The following is a 17,343-nucleotide window of genomic DNA, read 5'->3' as shown; positions in this document are numbered from 1 at the left end:
CATGGTTCAATAACCATGATTGGTTACCTATCATTGTCCTTAAGTAATACAGAGTATACCAAACCAGGTTTTATTAAATCAATATTTGGATTTGTTAATGGACCAATTAGGACTATTTAATTATAATTAATTAACCAATACAATTTATCGTCTATTGAGCCACTAATAATTTGGCTAAAGATTAAAGTGTTTTATATTCGCTTGTTTCAACAAGAGGTCCGGAGTACCGAATAATCCATTAGGTAGCGATATTATCTGTGGCAATTTTTTATAATTTTTCTTATCCTTTTGTTTACAAAAGATGAACTTCTTTGGATGTTTCTTTCGCTGGTCTTTTTTTCTTGTGACTCAAAATATTTGAAACGTTTTCATTTAAAAGTTTTAGGCATCTAAACACACTCTGTCTAGGCCGAAAATACGCGGCTGAAGTTCGCCATGATTACGCCTGCAATGCGCTACGCATACAATATTTAAAAGCGACGTAATTTCGGCATGGTGTGTCATCACTCATTAGCAATTTAAAACACATTGCAGGCGTAATTATGCCAAACTTCGGCCGCGTTTTTTCGGCCTAGTGTGTTTAGACACTTAAACGTAAATGTAGCTCACACAGACCAACATACTTTGGTATATTATAGTATATATTAATATGGCTAATAAAGTATATTTCATATGTTATTTACTTACGAAACATTTATTTATTAAGAAAATAAACAGCCATTATTACTACTTTAATACAATTTAATGCACTAGGTATAAGCTAGATTTTCTCATCATGAACTTTCACAAACTTAGGCATTTCTAGAATAGTATAGCGATTCTCCTATTTTCTGTAATTATACTATTACAATTCTGGATCCGTGCACAATAAACATTAGCTTCAGGGTAGCACAGTATAAATAGATACAGTAGATTTAGGGCAATATCACTCAAATCGAAAAACAAATGGCCTGATTACAGATAATTTCTAAGACCAATTAAAAGGGTGGTACATATTTAATTTAAAGGGTAGTTTATATTTATTTATAATAACTTCGTTAAAAGATTTTGATGATATAAATGTAGAGCTACTCCTTTTAGCCCCCTCTTGGGCTTGGAACTTTTATCTTTTTTTAATCTAATCTAATGCACTCTTAAAAATAATCCTTGTACTAACACATACATTTTTAAATAAGAATTTGTCAATTTTCAAAAAGCTCAAACAAGTTTCAACCTACACAAATACTGTATTCTACGAAATTGTTTTATAATTCAAAATTATTTCCAAGAAATATACTTACCAAGGTATATAATTTAAAGACTCAAGACTTAACAAGACTTAACCTACTGTATATATTTATATTGTGGCACTAGGGACAAGCCCACGCAGGCAGACTTGATGACGGAGATACTATCTAAATTGTATGGAGCATTATCTAAATCTTATTGCTCTGCGAGCGAACCTTTTATGTCTTTTACAAACTTAAAGGCTTATGAAAGTTAAACGCTTAAAAGCAAGTAACAATCTATAATATAATAAATTGTTATACTTAATTGCTTCCGCTAATCTATATAATAAAGCGGAAATATAGAATAGAGCTTAGGAAATTTTGGCTCCTTTTATTGCGTGAAAATGCACGGTTCCTTTGGTGTAATTTGCTCGTAGAAAGTAGGGGGAAGTTGTTACTTGAGACGTTCCCCCTTATTAATATTTAACTCATAACGAGCTATTGCCCGCGGCTTCGCTCGCGTTAAGAAGTATTATTATATACAAACTTTCATCCCCTATTTTAACCCTTTGGGGTTGGAATTTATCAAAATCCTTTCTTAGCAAATGCCTTTGTCATAACATCTACCTGCATGCAAAATTTCAGCCCGATCCGTCCAATGGTTTGGGCTGTGCGTTGATAGATCACCATGTCAGTCAGTCACCTTTGAGTTTTATGTATATAGATGTGAAAGCTACAATATTATAATAAAAATACACCAATAATCTTCGGTATATGAACGTTCCTTTCACAGATAATATATTAATTTCCTATTTTTGTTTTTTATACTCATGATATCAGCTTCCAAAGTAATTCCTTCCAAATTAATTACCAATTTATTTAAATTTAAACATACATTCAGTATCTCCCTAGTATTTACGAATGGCGGTTATTCGAAACACACGCCAATAGATCGACAATTTTATTAACTACATACTGGATGTTTGAATTTTTTTAGGTCAATTTTGAACTAAGATAAGTAAAAAAAAAATAGGATTTTGGCCCGATCTCGGCAACGCGGCAAATGTATGGTCAAGGTCGTTTGCTCAGGGGATGGCCTTAAAATGAATTTTTATTTTCTATGATCATGGCATCACGCGCGAATGACCGAACCGATTTTGATAACATTTGAAGCATAATATATTCAAATGATGAGACTACTAAAGAATAGACGAAATATTTCGTCTATTTTTTAGTAGTCAAACTAGAGTACATACTAGAGTACAAAGGATACATTTAAGTCGTGGTCAGTGGAAAACAGTTAACTATAATATAAAAAGTACCTCAGCAGTTTTAAACAACTTGTTTCACTGAAAATATTTACAGCAAGAAAATCACTTTCGAGTGTCCAGTCCTGCGAGAATAGCGCACGCCAACGCACGACAGCGCACGCACGTCACGCACGCCGCAGTGCTGGTCGATTAGCAATGTCATACTTGATACACAACACCCCGCCCCGAACAATAGCCTTTGAATAAAGGTATTTGTTCAGTCACATAAAGGTGTTTGTTTAATAACAAAGCCTTTTACGGAATTGGAATTCCGATGAAGTCTACTTACTTATTATTTTTAATAAGTATGTTAAGATATGTGAAACTGTATCTGTCTGTCTGTATGTTATATCTTCACGCTTTTATGGCTGAACAAATTTTCAGGAAAAGGATGTGTAGGATTAAGGATAGTTATGTAGCGAAAAAGTAAACTTGATAGACGAATTTCGGAACGAGTTGCAGACGTCATCTAGTCCTAACATTCATAAAGTTAACATTATACCTAGCGGAATAGAGCAACAATCTCGAGCTGTCAAACGAAACCGAAATTGATTTACGTCTGTGTGTGAAAATTTGTTTACGTATACACTTACACAAGCATGATTGAACATAAATTCTGTGAGATTAAATTGTCAACGTGCCGATAAGTGCCGACTGGACGTCAAAAAAGAGTTCTGCTGTCATGTATCACACGCCTCTTTTTACCACGCGGTGTTACTGACATCTCGCTTGCTCAGGCCTTTTTTAATATCTATGGACGCTTCTCTCTTAAACCGCTTAACCGATTCTGATAGGTACTATGTATAGAACAATATCTAGTATAAAATAAACTACTAAAAGAAATTGCTTTCAAGTAATAAGGCCGCCCTTGTGTACATGTCTCATTTATTGTTTCTGTTAATGTAAATTTTACTGAATATGTCTGTGCGCAATAAAGTATATTTGTTTGTTTGTTTGTTTGTACTACTACACTAGTTTGACTATATTTTTATAAGCCGCAGCAATGAATTGGATTTTTATTTTTTGCGTAGCGCCCTGGCGCTGACGTAGCACTTACATACGTCATCGCGTTATCTGCATTGCATTAAAATACGTACTAATATTATACATGTGTGTCTGTCTGTTACCTCTGCAGGCTTAAAAATATAATATTATGTAGTTTTTAGGGTTCAGTACCCAAAGGGTAAAAACGCGGGACCCTATTACTAACACTTTGTTGTCTCCAGGCTCCGGCTGTATCTCAAGAACCGCTATAGATAGAATTCTGAAATTTTCTCAGATTGTGTATATCTGTTGCCGCTATAACAACAAATACTAAAAATAAAATAAAGTTAATATTTCTTATACAAGAAACGTAATTTTTTTAGGCCTTTTGGCTCATAATCAATAATGGTCATACCTAGGCACTTCAAATTAATAATAAAATTAACATAAAGTAAAAATTTAAGGGGGCTCCCATACAAAACACAATTTTCAGCCTATTTTTGTCCTATTGTGGTACGGAACCCTTTGTGCGCGAGTCCGACTCGCACTTGGCCGAAGTCCGCAACTCCGTTGCGCTGACATTCATTTATCGCGCAGGAACCTCAGATACTTTCGCAGCAAAATCTATCCCATACATTTTCTCGTCTCTCAAAGTATCTCCATGCCAAATTTCATCTAAATCGGTTCAGCGGTTTAAGCGTGAAGAACCGACACTCTGTCACATAAATGATATTAGTAAGAATCTATTTTCATTTTTACTCGCACTAGAATGAGTTTTTAAAGATGCATGTCAATTTGTCTGACACATTCAGAAAATAAGACTGCGTTTCCACCAGAGCTGAGCAGAGCTGTATTGCGAGGAATGTGTTTTTGGGAACCAATAGCATCGCCGCGCTGAGCGATGTCATGGCAAAGTCATGTCAATGAAGCGATTCTATTGGTTTCCAAAAACACATTAATCGCAACACAGCGCTCAGTTCTGGTGGAAAGGCAGCAGGTATTTTCAGCTTGAACGGTGTTTCGTTAGACACGGTATATCAATTTTTTAAACTACCTACGTTTAAGTTCGAAAGTTTTCGATCCATTATATTTAGTGACCTAGAAAGGATCGCGAAGGGACTGACCGCATTGTATTCGATCGTGTTAAGTTTTTACTTTCAGCAGCAATCGATAGGCTGTGCGGCCGTCGCGGCTGCAGCAACGACAATTATTGTGCCGCTTGTGTAGCGCGAATTTAGGGCAATGAGAGGCGGCGGCGCGGCACGGTAAGGGGTTGTCAGGTGGGGGAATTCTCCCGTGTTTGTTGCAGGTGGGGAATTTCTCCCGCTTATGTGGCAGGTGCGGAAATCTCCCGTGTTGTGGCGTTTTATTCTAAGGAGAACGTAACTTAACTGAGAAACGCTACTAAGTGGTTCAGCAACAGTGTTAGATTATAATGATGATGATCTGGTATTATTGACATCTAGAAGCTTAGTTGTTTTGGTTGTAAAATACTAAACGTCTTGAGGAGTTTCTTTGAATTTTATTATTTGAATGATGCCAAACGATAAAATTATTTGATTTAGTTGCGTTACCGTCTTGGGAAAGAGTTTTATGAAAGTTTTATATTATGTTGAAGTTTTGATGAAAATAATCTATACATATATATAAAACTCAAAGGTGACTGACTGATTGACATCAACGCGCAGCCCAAACCACTGGACGGATCGGGCTGAAATTTGGCATGCCGGTAGATGTTATAACGTAGGCATCCGCTAAGAAAGGATTTTGATAAATTCCAACCCCAAGGGGTTCAAATAGGGGATGAAAGTTTGTATATAATAATACTACTCAACGCGAGTGAAGCCGCGGGCAAAAGCTCGTATGATATAAAATTAATTGCTTTAAACCACAAAGTTGTTTAGTAATATTTTTGATAATTTGATGTTCGTTGGTATTAAATAAAAAAATGGAGTTATAGTTTTTTCAACAGAAAAATAAATATTTTAATAAACAAATTAATTTTAATATTATACAAAAGTTCCACATAATATAAAGTTAAATATGCCAGTAAGATCTCATAATATAAAAGTAATATAAATACTTAAAACTTTATCTTTAGTTAAACAAAATGTTATAAAAAACTTCATATTGTTATATCTAGACCTAAATTAATGAATAAATAGCTAAAAAGCATATAACAATTTGTACTTTCAAACATATAATAACTAAATGCTGAATAGATAACAAAATACACAAATGTAATACTAAAAAAATCCAACTACCCTTACAAATTTTATGGGAGATTTGATTCCCTTCGCTGGCAACATTCGCCCTCCGTGCGTCGTACCCGGGTCAGTCGACGCTCCGCCCCGCGCCGGCCGCCCGCGATCACGATGTGTCACCTCGGTGACCTATTTGTGTATGTGAACTAGTACACTAGCGACAGTGCAAGTGAGGGATTTCACATGGAGTGTAGCGTAAGTGTCTTTGTGCTATAACCGGCGAAGTGAACCGCATGGGTGGCATAGAGGCTTGAAATCGTACGTGAGACACACTTTTTATTATACTTTTAGTAATAAAACTGTAAAGTATTACATGTTAACCGTCTAAGGGTCAATCAGACCGCGACGCGACGCGTAGATGTATTTCTAAATTTGGATGGATTTGACAGATTTGCAAGACGTCTCACACTCACAAAATCAGTACAAAATTAGAAATGCATCTACGCGTCGCGTTGCGGTCTGAGTTGACCCTAAATTCAAATCACGAATCGAGGCACAAAACTTACTATAAAATGTCAAAATTTGTGTAAAGTTCCGTGCCTCGTTATTTCGAATATACCTTACTTAGTTGTAGTTCATGAATATAGCTATAAGATAGTTTTAACCTCCTAACAACGGAACCCTAAAAAGCACATGCGCTAAAAATATTCTTTGTGTCGAATGTCGATATATAATTATAAAATCCCAATCCCCTACTCTATTCCCCTCTCTTCCCTCCCCTATTCCCTTCCCTTCCTTACTATATTAACCTATTCCCTCTTAAAAGGCCGGCAACGCACTTGCAGCTCTTCTGATGCTGCGAGTGTCCATGGGCGACGGAAGTTGCTTTCCATCAGGTAACCCGTTTGCTCGTTTGCCCCCTTATTTCATAAAAAAAAAAAAAAAAGAAAATTCTTATCTATAGTTCAGTAGTTCATTTCTCATTTCGCTTTAACCCAGAAACACTTAAATCACAGTTGATACTATATAAGCCATTGACATGACATAGTACATACTATATCTACCGCAACTATCTATATATTTATATAATATAGCTATATGCATATATATATATTGCTATATGCATACATTATATATAGCTATAAAGTATGTAGAATAGTCAAGTAACACGTTTAAAGTTCCACCAAATATAGCGATGACGTGTGTAAGATTATAAGCCGCACACGTGAATAATTTAAATTACTGTAGAAACAGACGGACAAAAATTCAGCTCAAATATATAAATAGGAAATTGATAGGAAATAGGAATCAATTTCCCCCAATAGTAAGTCATGATATTACATAAACAAATATTATTACAAATGACACTCTGAGAACTTATTAATAACAATCGAATCAGTTAATTGTTGCTACTTTCGAACAAGCAAAACATATTATGACTGCCTGAATAGCCCTTTCTTTATGCTTCTTTTGGCTATGAGGGTATTCGTGCTAGAACTTAATTCCATCATTTATATGCGTTATACATAAGCTATAAACCCTTATAGAGCTTTTGTCGAAGAAAAGTCCTTTTATGTCACTTTGACCCTAATAAAAAAGACGCACTATAATCATTCAAATTAAATTGCTTCTGCTATATCGAGGGTAAAGATTTTGGGAAATATAAACTATGTTATGGTGTATCTTTTAAATTATAAAGTTTACTTTTCGAAATTTAAATGTTAAGTAAGTAAGGTAAAAGCACTAATGGCAGACGCTTTAAGGAAACATAGAACATTTGAATGCTGTAAAATATATATTTATGAAAATAAAGGATTGATAACTTCTTCCATGTTTTCAGTAACTCTTACAAAATAAAACTATTATATTTATTCACTGACAAATCAATTAAAAAATATATTATTGGTCTTTTTGTAAACTTAGTTATAACAACTAATAGATGACATCACAGAAAACGAACATCACTAATAGTAGACACCAATATGAACTAATAGTTGACATAGAACATTACATTACATTTAAATTTTTTTCTATTATGAGGTCTTTATTTGCCGTTTTTTCAAAACATTTCATTTACTTCATCATAGTAACTACATGCATATGAAATATTATCCACGTTGTCTCCAGATTCTATCCATTCTTCTTCCATACTAAAACTATCTTTCCTTTTATTTTTATTTTTCATATATTTTTTCCTAGCAAATTTATTTTCAGTCATTAGTCTCCATGCTTCTCTTGCCTCTTCTTTTTTCTTCTTTCTTTTCTTAGCTCTTCTTTTTACTGCTAAAAGACTAAAGCAATCGATTTTTAGATCAGTTCAAGGTCTAATATGTCCATTTTTAGGTACAGTAGTTCTAATTTGTTAGTTTGTTAATAGAATTATATTTTCAGAGAATAGTGATGATATTTGCAGTAGAATAAACTACAAAATAACTTTAGTATGTATTGCAAAATGATGATATGAATTCCATGTCATCTATTAGGTTTTTTACATTTTCAAGAACTAATAGTAGACACCCTTTATATTGTTAGGGAAAATGGATAAAAAATCATAAATAAACATTAATTAGTGTATACAACATGACCATTAATCCAATGAAATCAATAGTAATTACAAAAATCAAATAAATGTATTCAAAACTTACGTGCAAAATTTCGCCTTCCTTAACCTATTTGCTAAGAAACTGCCGAGCGCGTGTTGACGTGGTCACATTATTTACGAAAACTGATCCCATTTTAAAATTTTGTTCCCGAAGGCGTCCCAAATATATTTTTTCACATCAACTTGAGAGCTTGAAAAGCTTATAAAATTTATAGTGTTGAGAAAAAATTTGAGTAATTCTTATTTTTTATGGTATTTTTGTCGTAAGTGTCATCTATTAGTTCCGAGTCTACTATTAGTGCTTTTACCTTATTTCAAAAGAACCAAAAACGAATTCGGGATTCGAAAGTTGAAATGTACTTTAACCAAATTTGAATTTTGAAATAAAAGAGGCCCAGGCTTAGCATAGTCATCAATCACCGTAGAAGCGGTTTCTTTCTACGTAAGAATAGACAAAGTGACAGATAGACAAAGGTAATCCCAAGGTAATCCGCCATTTTATCACTAAAATCTGTCAGTATGTCGATTCTTTCCCGTTTCTAACATTGTTATGCTAAAGCTGTAATTAAACGCTTACTGCGTACCGCGTACGTAAATTATGTGTTTGGTGAACAGGCTACTTATATATTCCAAATTTAACTATTCAGCTACCGCTACTTATTTCTTTTTACATAATGTGACTGAAATATTCTAGCATTTCTAGTAATACATAATATTATTAATTATACTATATTATCATCTAGCGAAATGTCAAATCCCATACATTTTAATAACTTTGTAGCGTAAATTAAATCTAGTCATAGTTCTAAATGTGTTGAAGACATTCACTTAGTGGTTACTGTATTTGTTTTAAGCACTAGAAGGCTAAGCGATTTTCACTGTTCGTATGCTCTTAGAATGTTGCATTTACTTTACGGCTATAGGAAGTATTTTAACAGTGGAAATCTCTTTAAAATGCATTCAGAATAATAAAACCTTTTTATGGGTACAGATGATAAAATAATATAAAATGGTATGTCCATAAAATTGTTTGAGCAAAATCAAATATTTTGAAAACATGAGATGTTTAAAAAAAAACATTTCAACAAAAAACTACATTTTGATGAAAAAATACCTTATTATTTTTATAATATAGGTAAAAGAAAAATATTACCTCATTCTAGCGCAGTAGGTTAAAACATTGGATACGAAACAGCTATCGCTATTAAGCTCGGATTACAACTAAAAGCTTGTAATTGAAGGTAGAGGGCAAAGCTTCATGTGCTTTAGCCGACTAATCCGAAGCTTATTATAAGCTTCTATTGAGCTTTCGCTTCATGACCGAAACAAACTTTAGTTATTGTATTTTTCTCCTGTTTTTATTGGCCAAAACACTTTCGGTTTATTAGGCATGAGGAGGTATTCATTAGTAACTTCCAAACATAAAGCATAATTTTTATTATTAAAATATTGATTTAGGCTATTGTATTTGTACTAACAGTGTCATAATCCCCGCGTCCCATTTGATGTTAAAAACGATCAAAACGCTCAAAATAGGAGGCATTTTGAGCGTTTTGATAGTTTTTAACATCAAATGGAACGCGTTACGCGGGGGCTATATATTGTTGAACCATATTTTCAAATAATTTACTGACGTAGCTTTGACGTGATGACGTCACGTCGAGCGTAGTACTAGCATATTATGTCGTAGCAGTGCTACGGTCGAACGTAGCTGCGTAGACACGCCTTAGCAGTGCTACGTCATATGGCATACCTTAGCTTTGGGTACAACCAGCGCGCGACGTCTGTTAGCATTGTTGTGGCATTGTTTGTTTTTGTCTTCTCTTTCATTTGTATCAATAAAGATAGAGAGAGGAGAGATATCATGGTGTTTAAAATAAACATTTACAAACCTAACTAGTTTTTGCCCGCAGCCCAGCTCAAATACTCTGTCCCACCGGATACGGAAAAAAATATATACAAAAGGTGCCTGTAACGTTACATTACAAGCGAATGCCCCGGATGAGGGACCTTAAACTATAACCATACAAAATTTTGTAAAAATCTCTAGTTTTTCCCAGTCCAAGTATAGCTTATAGTACATAAAATGACTTGGCATTTATATAACCATGCAACTTGTTATATAATACTGTCATGGTACAGTAACATATCTTATATCTTTAAACGAGCAATTCTTGTATATTATATATTTATAATTGGAATCTCGGAATCGGCTCCAACGATTTTCATGAAATTTAGTATATAAGGGGTTTCGGGGACGATAAATCGATCTAGCTAGGAATCATTTTTAGAAAATGTCATTTTATTCGTGTTTTATCGAATACCGAGCAAAGCTCGGTCAAATAGCTAGTATATCTTTAAACGAGCAATTCTTGTATATATATATTTTATAATTGGAATCTCGGAATCGGCTCCAACGATTTTCATGAAATTTAGTTTATAGGGGGTTTCGGGGACGATAAATCGATCTAGCTAGGAATCATTTTTAGAAAATGTCAATTTATTTGTGTTTTATCGAATACCGAGCAAAGCCCGGTCAAATAGCTAGTTATAGTATATCTCTGAACATTCTCCCAACTTCCTGTTTCCGGTATGTGTTCTGTCACAAGCGAACTCCCTGATTATGAACAAAATTAAACATAACAAATTCAGCTTTAACTCAAGAGCGTAAGGCACACATTTGACATTACTTTGAGAAGTAAGCTGCTTCGATAATACAAGTAAGTACATGCATGTCTCCGAGGGATATACGTGGGAGAGCCATGCTCCGGCACGGATGGGCCGGCTCGACCGGAGAAATACCACGTTCTCACAGAAAACCGGCGTGAAACAGCGCTTGCGCTGTGTTTCGCCTATATATAGCTAGTTATAGTATATCTCTGAACATTGTCCCAACTTCCTGTTTCCGGTCTGTGTTCTGCCACAAGCGAACTCCCTGATTGTGATACATCGAAGTATCTTGTAGACTCACTTGTATTGCAAGTTGTTTTTAAATTCTATTACATATTGTTAGATTGAAGTATGTACCGCGCACCTTTTATCATGTAGCAAATACCATAGTGGCCCATCGTCCGTTTTGTTGCTGTATCTTATATCTTTAAACGAGCAATTCTTGTATATATATATATATTACAAGAATTGCTCGTTTATTTCGGGTGTGATAAATCGATCTATCTAGGAGTCATTTTTAGAAAATGTAATTTTATTCGTGTTTTATCGAATACCGAGCAAAGCTAATGGCTAGTCAAATGGCTAGTGATAGTCTTTAAAAGAGGCAGATTCTAACCTATTATAAAATATTTAATATATTCTATATAATAAAAAATATATAACGTGGGAGAGCCATGCTTCGGCATGAATGGGCCGGCTCGACCGGAGAAATACCACGTTCTCACAGAAAACCGTTGTGAAACAGCGCTTGCGCTGTGTTTCGCCGAGTGAGTGAGTTTACCGGGGGCCCAATCCCCTACCCTATTCCCTTCCCCACCCTCCCCTATTCCCTTCCCTTCCCTTCCTTTCCCTACCCTCCCCTATTACCCTATTTAGTCTTAAAAGGCCGGCAACGCACCTGCAGCTCTTCTGATGCTGCGAGTGTCCATGGGCAACTGAAGTTGCTTTCCATCAGGTGACCCGTTTGCTCGTTTGCCCCTTATTTCATAAAACTATGTTTGATTAGTTTCAATATGGACGCTTTTAAATGAGCAAACTCTTATCTTCTTGATTCATATACCGACTGTAGTTAATAGGTTCCAAAATAGAATATAAGATATACTTCAACACTTCAATATCACCAAAAGAAATTAAATTATCTACTACTAATATTTGTGACAATCTAATAAATATATCCGTCTCTATTGTGTATCGGGGTTATTGTTTGCGCGAGCGAGTCGGACATAACTCCTAAGTCCGTTTGCCCACCGTCACCGTCACCGGGGCGGCATCGACAAGTACACACTTCACTTCCGTAAAACAAAAGTGAATCTGACTTTTTATAAATGTGAATCTGACGTTTTACAAACGTGAATCTGACGTGTTATAGACTAACACCCGGTTTCTGAAAGGCTGATCAATTGACAGGTGACAGCTGATCCAACAAGGTTATAAATGCACGTGGGCAGGGGCGCTGCTGGTAAAGAACTGTCAAAAATGGCGGTTTTTGTATGATGCCAGCGTTAGTTCCTTTTTTCGCCACATGCATTTAAGACCTTGTCGAGCTCTATTGTTATGGTTAAATATGGCGTCTTGATGGCCTCCATTTTTAACTTTAACCAAAGATTTGACATTTCGCATTGTAGTTAAAGTTAAATTTAAAGTTAGTTGGTGCAAAACAGTCTTAGTTTACTTAGTTATTATTACTTGCGGCCGTTCCCAATATTCAATCTATCTCTGGTTTTGCCCTACTAGAGATAGAAATATCTCACAATTGCCATAAAATATAATATGTCACTAATGTCTAATGTGAGCTATTCCTATCTCTAGTAGGGCAAAACCAGAGATAGATCAAATATTGGGAACGGCCGTTAGTTAGTTCTATGGAAGTGAGATGTCGCGTCGTTGTCACCACACGACGTGTGACACGTCACATTAGTGCGGCTTCGCCTGTATTTGAATGTTTGTCGGTGACGGTGGCGATGAACAACCGGCGTAACTCCCTAAATAATATATCGTCCGAACACAAGTATTTCCAAAGGTAATATCCAAGTGCTCAAGTATTTATAAGGGAGGGAAGTGGCCGGCGAAAGTATCCCGGCTCGCACCGCGCTGCAGCTAAATATATTTTATTCACTTTAATTTATAAGTTCTGCGGATCAAAAAGTTTTCGAGCATTTTCTTAAGGGTTGTCATAACTAAGTTAGTAATTACTATAAAGCGATAATATCAACATTTATGTAAAAGCTATTTGTATATTTAATCGCATAATAGATGATAATCTATATCTATATAATTCTATATCTATAATCTATATATCTTAATATATATATTTCTTGTGTGCGTGTGTATGTGACTGAACTCCTCCTAAACGACTGGACCAATTTTGATGAAATTTTTTGTGTGTGTTCGTGGAGATTCGAGAATGGTTTAGATTTACAGTTTGGTCTACTGGAAAATGTTTTTTCAATTAATTTCTTATTTATAAGGAGTTGTTGATTTTGGAATGTTTTACATTAGATCCGGCGGACGGCGCTATCATCGCATTCAATATTATTCTATTTCAATTTTAGTTTGTCCTGACAGATGGTGCTACGATTAATTTGAAAAAAATTTTGTTATTCAATTCATGTGCTGATTAAAATATTAAATAAATAACACATAGGCTACAATTTTAACCAACTTTCAAAATGGGGGAGGTGTTATGTTCGTTTTCTTATATTCAACGATTACTCCGCCGTTTGTTAACCGATTTTCAAAATTTTTTTTTGGTATATAGGGTATCATCCCAATTTGGTATTATATTCAGAAAAGTGGTGATCTGATGAAGGATCCATAAGTAATCGAGGGAACTCCTCAAAACTTATAGGGAAACATATGGTGACTTCGGTTTCGTGAGAAGTATTCTAAGCATATGCTACCAACAAGTAAGATTTTGCACCGAGATATACCTGGTATACCGTGGTTCGGAAGGTGCTGAGGTAACTCCTGATTCTTTATAGATACAAGTTTGGGAGTTTCGGCGTTGTTTTAAGAACAGAAAGCATATGCTACTATGCAAATTACATTCTTCATCATCATCATCATCATCATCACTACCATATTATACCATTTCATAGTCTTTTAGATCGAGACTCGAGTTTGTCAAGCGATAATTAAAAAAAATCTATATCTACCTAATATTATAAACCTGAAGAGTATGTTTGCTTGAACGCGTCAATCTCAGAAACTACAGGTCCGATTTAAAAACTTATCTCAGTGTTAGATAGATCATTTATCGAGTAAGACTCATCATTTATCGAGAAGGTTATATTATATTATTACTCTAAGACTAATACGACAGAAGAAACTCAGGAAAATGTGGGAAAAACGGGGGAAATATTTTTTATGGGAAAATGTACCTACGGATTCTGTAAAATTTCTAATTTACGCGGGCGAAGCCGCGCGGGACATCTAGTATATTATAAAACGCAAAGGTGACTGACTGATTGACATAGTGATCTATCAACGCACAGCCCAAACCACTAGACGGATCGGGCTGAAATTTGGCATGCAGGTAGATGTTATGACGTAGGCATCCGCTAAGAAAGGATTTTGATAAATTCCAACCCCAAGGGGTTCAAATAGGGGATGAAAGTTTGTATATAATAATACTTCTTAACGCGAGCGAAGCCGCGGGCAAAAGCTCGTAATATATAAAACTCAAAGGTGACTGACTGACATGGTGATCTATCAACGCACAGCCCAAACCACTGGACCGATCGGGCTGAAATTTGGTATGCAGGTAGATATTATGACGTAGGCATCCGCTAAGAAAGGATTTTGAACAATTCCACCTCCAAGGGGTTAAAATAGGGGATGAAAGTTTGTACTTACATAATAATACTTTTTAACGCGAGCGAAGCTGCGGGCAAAAGCTCGTATATTTATATTTATCTATTAAGGCTTAGGCGATTATATAAGAAAGCTTTCTACTACTTTGATGGCATTTTCTTGTAAACATAATAAACAGAAATTTCTATTCGATATGACGCTGTAAATAAGGTAAAAAAAAAATAAGGTCAATCAGTACAATTTTTAATATGCCAAGCAGATATTAAATATCGAAATTACTTCACATAAAGCAAGTTTTTTAACTAACACTGTTGTAATTCAAAACTTTTTCTTTATGTAATCTTTTTTATTGCACCAAAAGGACCGCCTTTGCTGTAGAAAAATCGTAGAAGCAATAAATTTCAGTTTAACAATTTATAAAGATTGTTCAGTGTTAATGTTCCCAACGGTGTCGAAATACCGTCGCAGTGCAGTTCTGCAGTTCTGATATTCGCATTCATTAATATATTTCACTTATTGCAGTCATAACAGTTGTGCTGTCATTTTGTATATTGTGATATTCGAAAAACGAAGTCCGGAAAATCGTTGTTCAATTAATGAGTTACCAGATTCAAAACTCAAATTTAGGATGTAAGTATGTAACAGATAACATAATTTAAGGAATTTAAAAAGCCCTTGAAATTGTTCAGCGTGTGATGATGAATTATGGCTATTTTCTCGGTTTCGGAGTTTTAGCTTTAAAAAAAACAATCTAGATCAAAAACTCGTCTGGATGATACGGACACACACACACACACACACACACAAATAGACATTCAAACTTATAATACCCCTCTTTTTGTCGGGGGTCAAAAATCTCTTACGTTACGTTACGTTACGTTACGTTACGTTCGACCAGCGCGAGTTCAAGATTTTATAAACAGTTCAAAAAGGCACAAGTCACAACGCTTTTATAGAAGTTTTCACTTCAATGTTAACACACTATACAATGCTAGACTTTGTCTGATACGTTGGAGTTACTCGACGGACAGACAAGGAGCAAGCATAGAATAGCTTACTGCGTAACTTTTTACCAGAAGGCACCCGTTGCGTCAAAATTCTTTTATGCCTAATCCATATATTATTACTGGATACAAAGTATCATATGTACGCGGAAATCAAAGTACTTATCTCCATTCTTACCAAATTTTAGCAATATCGGTTCAGCGGTTTCAGCGTAAAGAAGAAACAGACAGACATTCGAATTCATAGTATTAGTATTTATATAAATTGTCAACACGCAGCAAGAATGGGGATACTTATTTTAATCAGGTCAGGAGTGCAGCGTCCCAAAGGCTTCGTCTTACGTATAATTACTCGTCCCACACCACGACTCGTTCCACATTATCAACTCGTCCCACACTACCGACTCGTCCCACTTCCACTTCCCACTTGTGAACAATGGGTGTATTGCGACGTATTCCTTGATTAAACATCTGCATTTAATGGTCCCTAGTTCTCTTTAACCGGTGCGAATTCTTACTTATATTATAAATACGAAAGTTTGTCTGTCTGTCACCCTTAACGGCTAAACTGAATGAGATGAAATGTATAGAGATATTTAGTGAAAAACGATAGTTTTAGCTGTGACAAGAGAGGATCATATAGTGCAACATAGTTTCTCGTGTCTATGCCGAATTTCCATACGGAATTATTTTACCATACGGAAATTCCGTCGCGTTAAAGGCTGCCTTCACATTAAATCACGAGTAGTGCGGCAGCCGCGCGACTTCTATACTAAAACGAGCCGCGCGGCTCGTTTTAACTTTTAGCACTACTCTTTTTTTTTTATGAAATAAGGGGGCAAACGAGCAAACGAGTCACCTGATGGAAAGCAACTTCCGTTGCCCATGGACACTCGCAGCATCAGAAGAGCTGCAGGTGCGTTGCCGGCCTTCTAAGGGGTAATAGGGGAGGGTAGGGAAGGGAATAGGGGAGGGTATGGAAGGGAATAAGGGAGGGTACGGAAGGAAATAAGGGAGGGTAGGGAAAGGAAAAGGGTAGGGGATTGGGCCTCCGGTAAACTCACTTACTCGGCGAAACACAGCGGAAGCGCTGTTTCACGCCGGTTTTCTGTGAGGACGTGGTATTTCTCCGGTCGAGCCGGCACATTCGTGCCGAAGCATGGCTCTCCCTCGCGACTTAATGTGAAGGCAGCCTTATTGTATGCGTTTGACATTGCTGACGTAATCATGCGGAATTTCCGCCGTGAAAATCGGTGTGTTTAGACACACACTGATGTTGTATTCAGTTACTTAGCGAATATTCAAGATCCGTTGTTTTTGTCTGCCATGAAACTTTTCAATATAAGGTTTGCCGGTTGTTGCCTGGCATATTTGAAAAGTCAAATGGCAGACAAAGTCTAAAGACAGCTAAAGATCAGGAATAACTTTACAAACTATACAATTCACTGGCCACCTGCTGCTACAGTCATTACATATAAAACATAGTATAAGATCTACATCGTTAAACGTAAGGAATAATAAAAATTACCTAGTATTTATATTATGTTA

The 17,343-nt window shown here is 35.7% G+C and overlaps 1 protein-coding gene across 3 annotated transcripts in view; it reads left to right on the top strand.

Annotated features, from left to right (window-relative positions):
* Positions 1–5,860: 5,860 nt before the first annotated feature.
* LOC121736991 (sodium channel protein 60E) overlaps positions 5,861–17,343 on the top strand; it is a 213,502-nt gene continuing 202,019 nt past the window's right edge. For all 3 annotated transcript variants that reach the window (XM_042128490.1, XM_042128491.1, XM_042128492.1), the window contains exon 1: positions 5,861–6,024. The gene's annotated coding sequence lies outside the window, so the exon portion shown is untranslated. The remainder of the gene's footprint in view (positions 6,025–17,343) is intronic.

The sequence above is a fragment of the Aricia agestis genome, chromosome 20, assembly GCF_905147365.1.
Source record: "Aricia agestis chromosome 20, ilAriAges1.1, whole genome shotgun sequence".
NCBI classification, from domain to species: Eukaryota; Metazoa; Arthropoda; class Insecta; order Lepidoptera; family Lycaenidae; genus Aricia; species Aricia agestis.
Note: the sequence above shows the minus strand (reverse complement) of the source record. Positions and strands in the feature narration are given on the sequence as shown.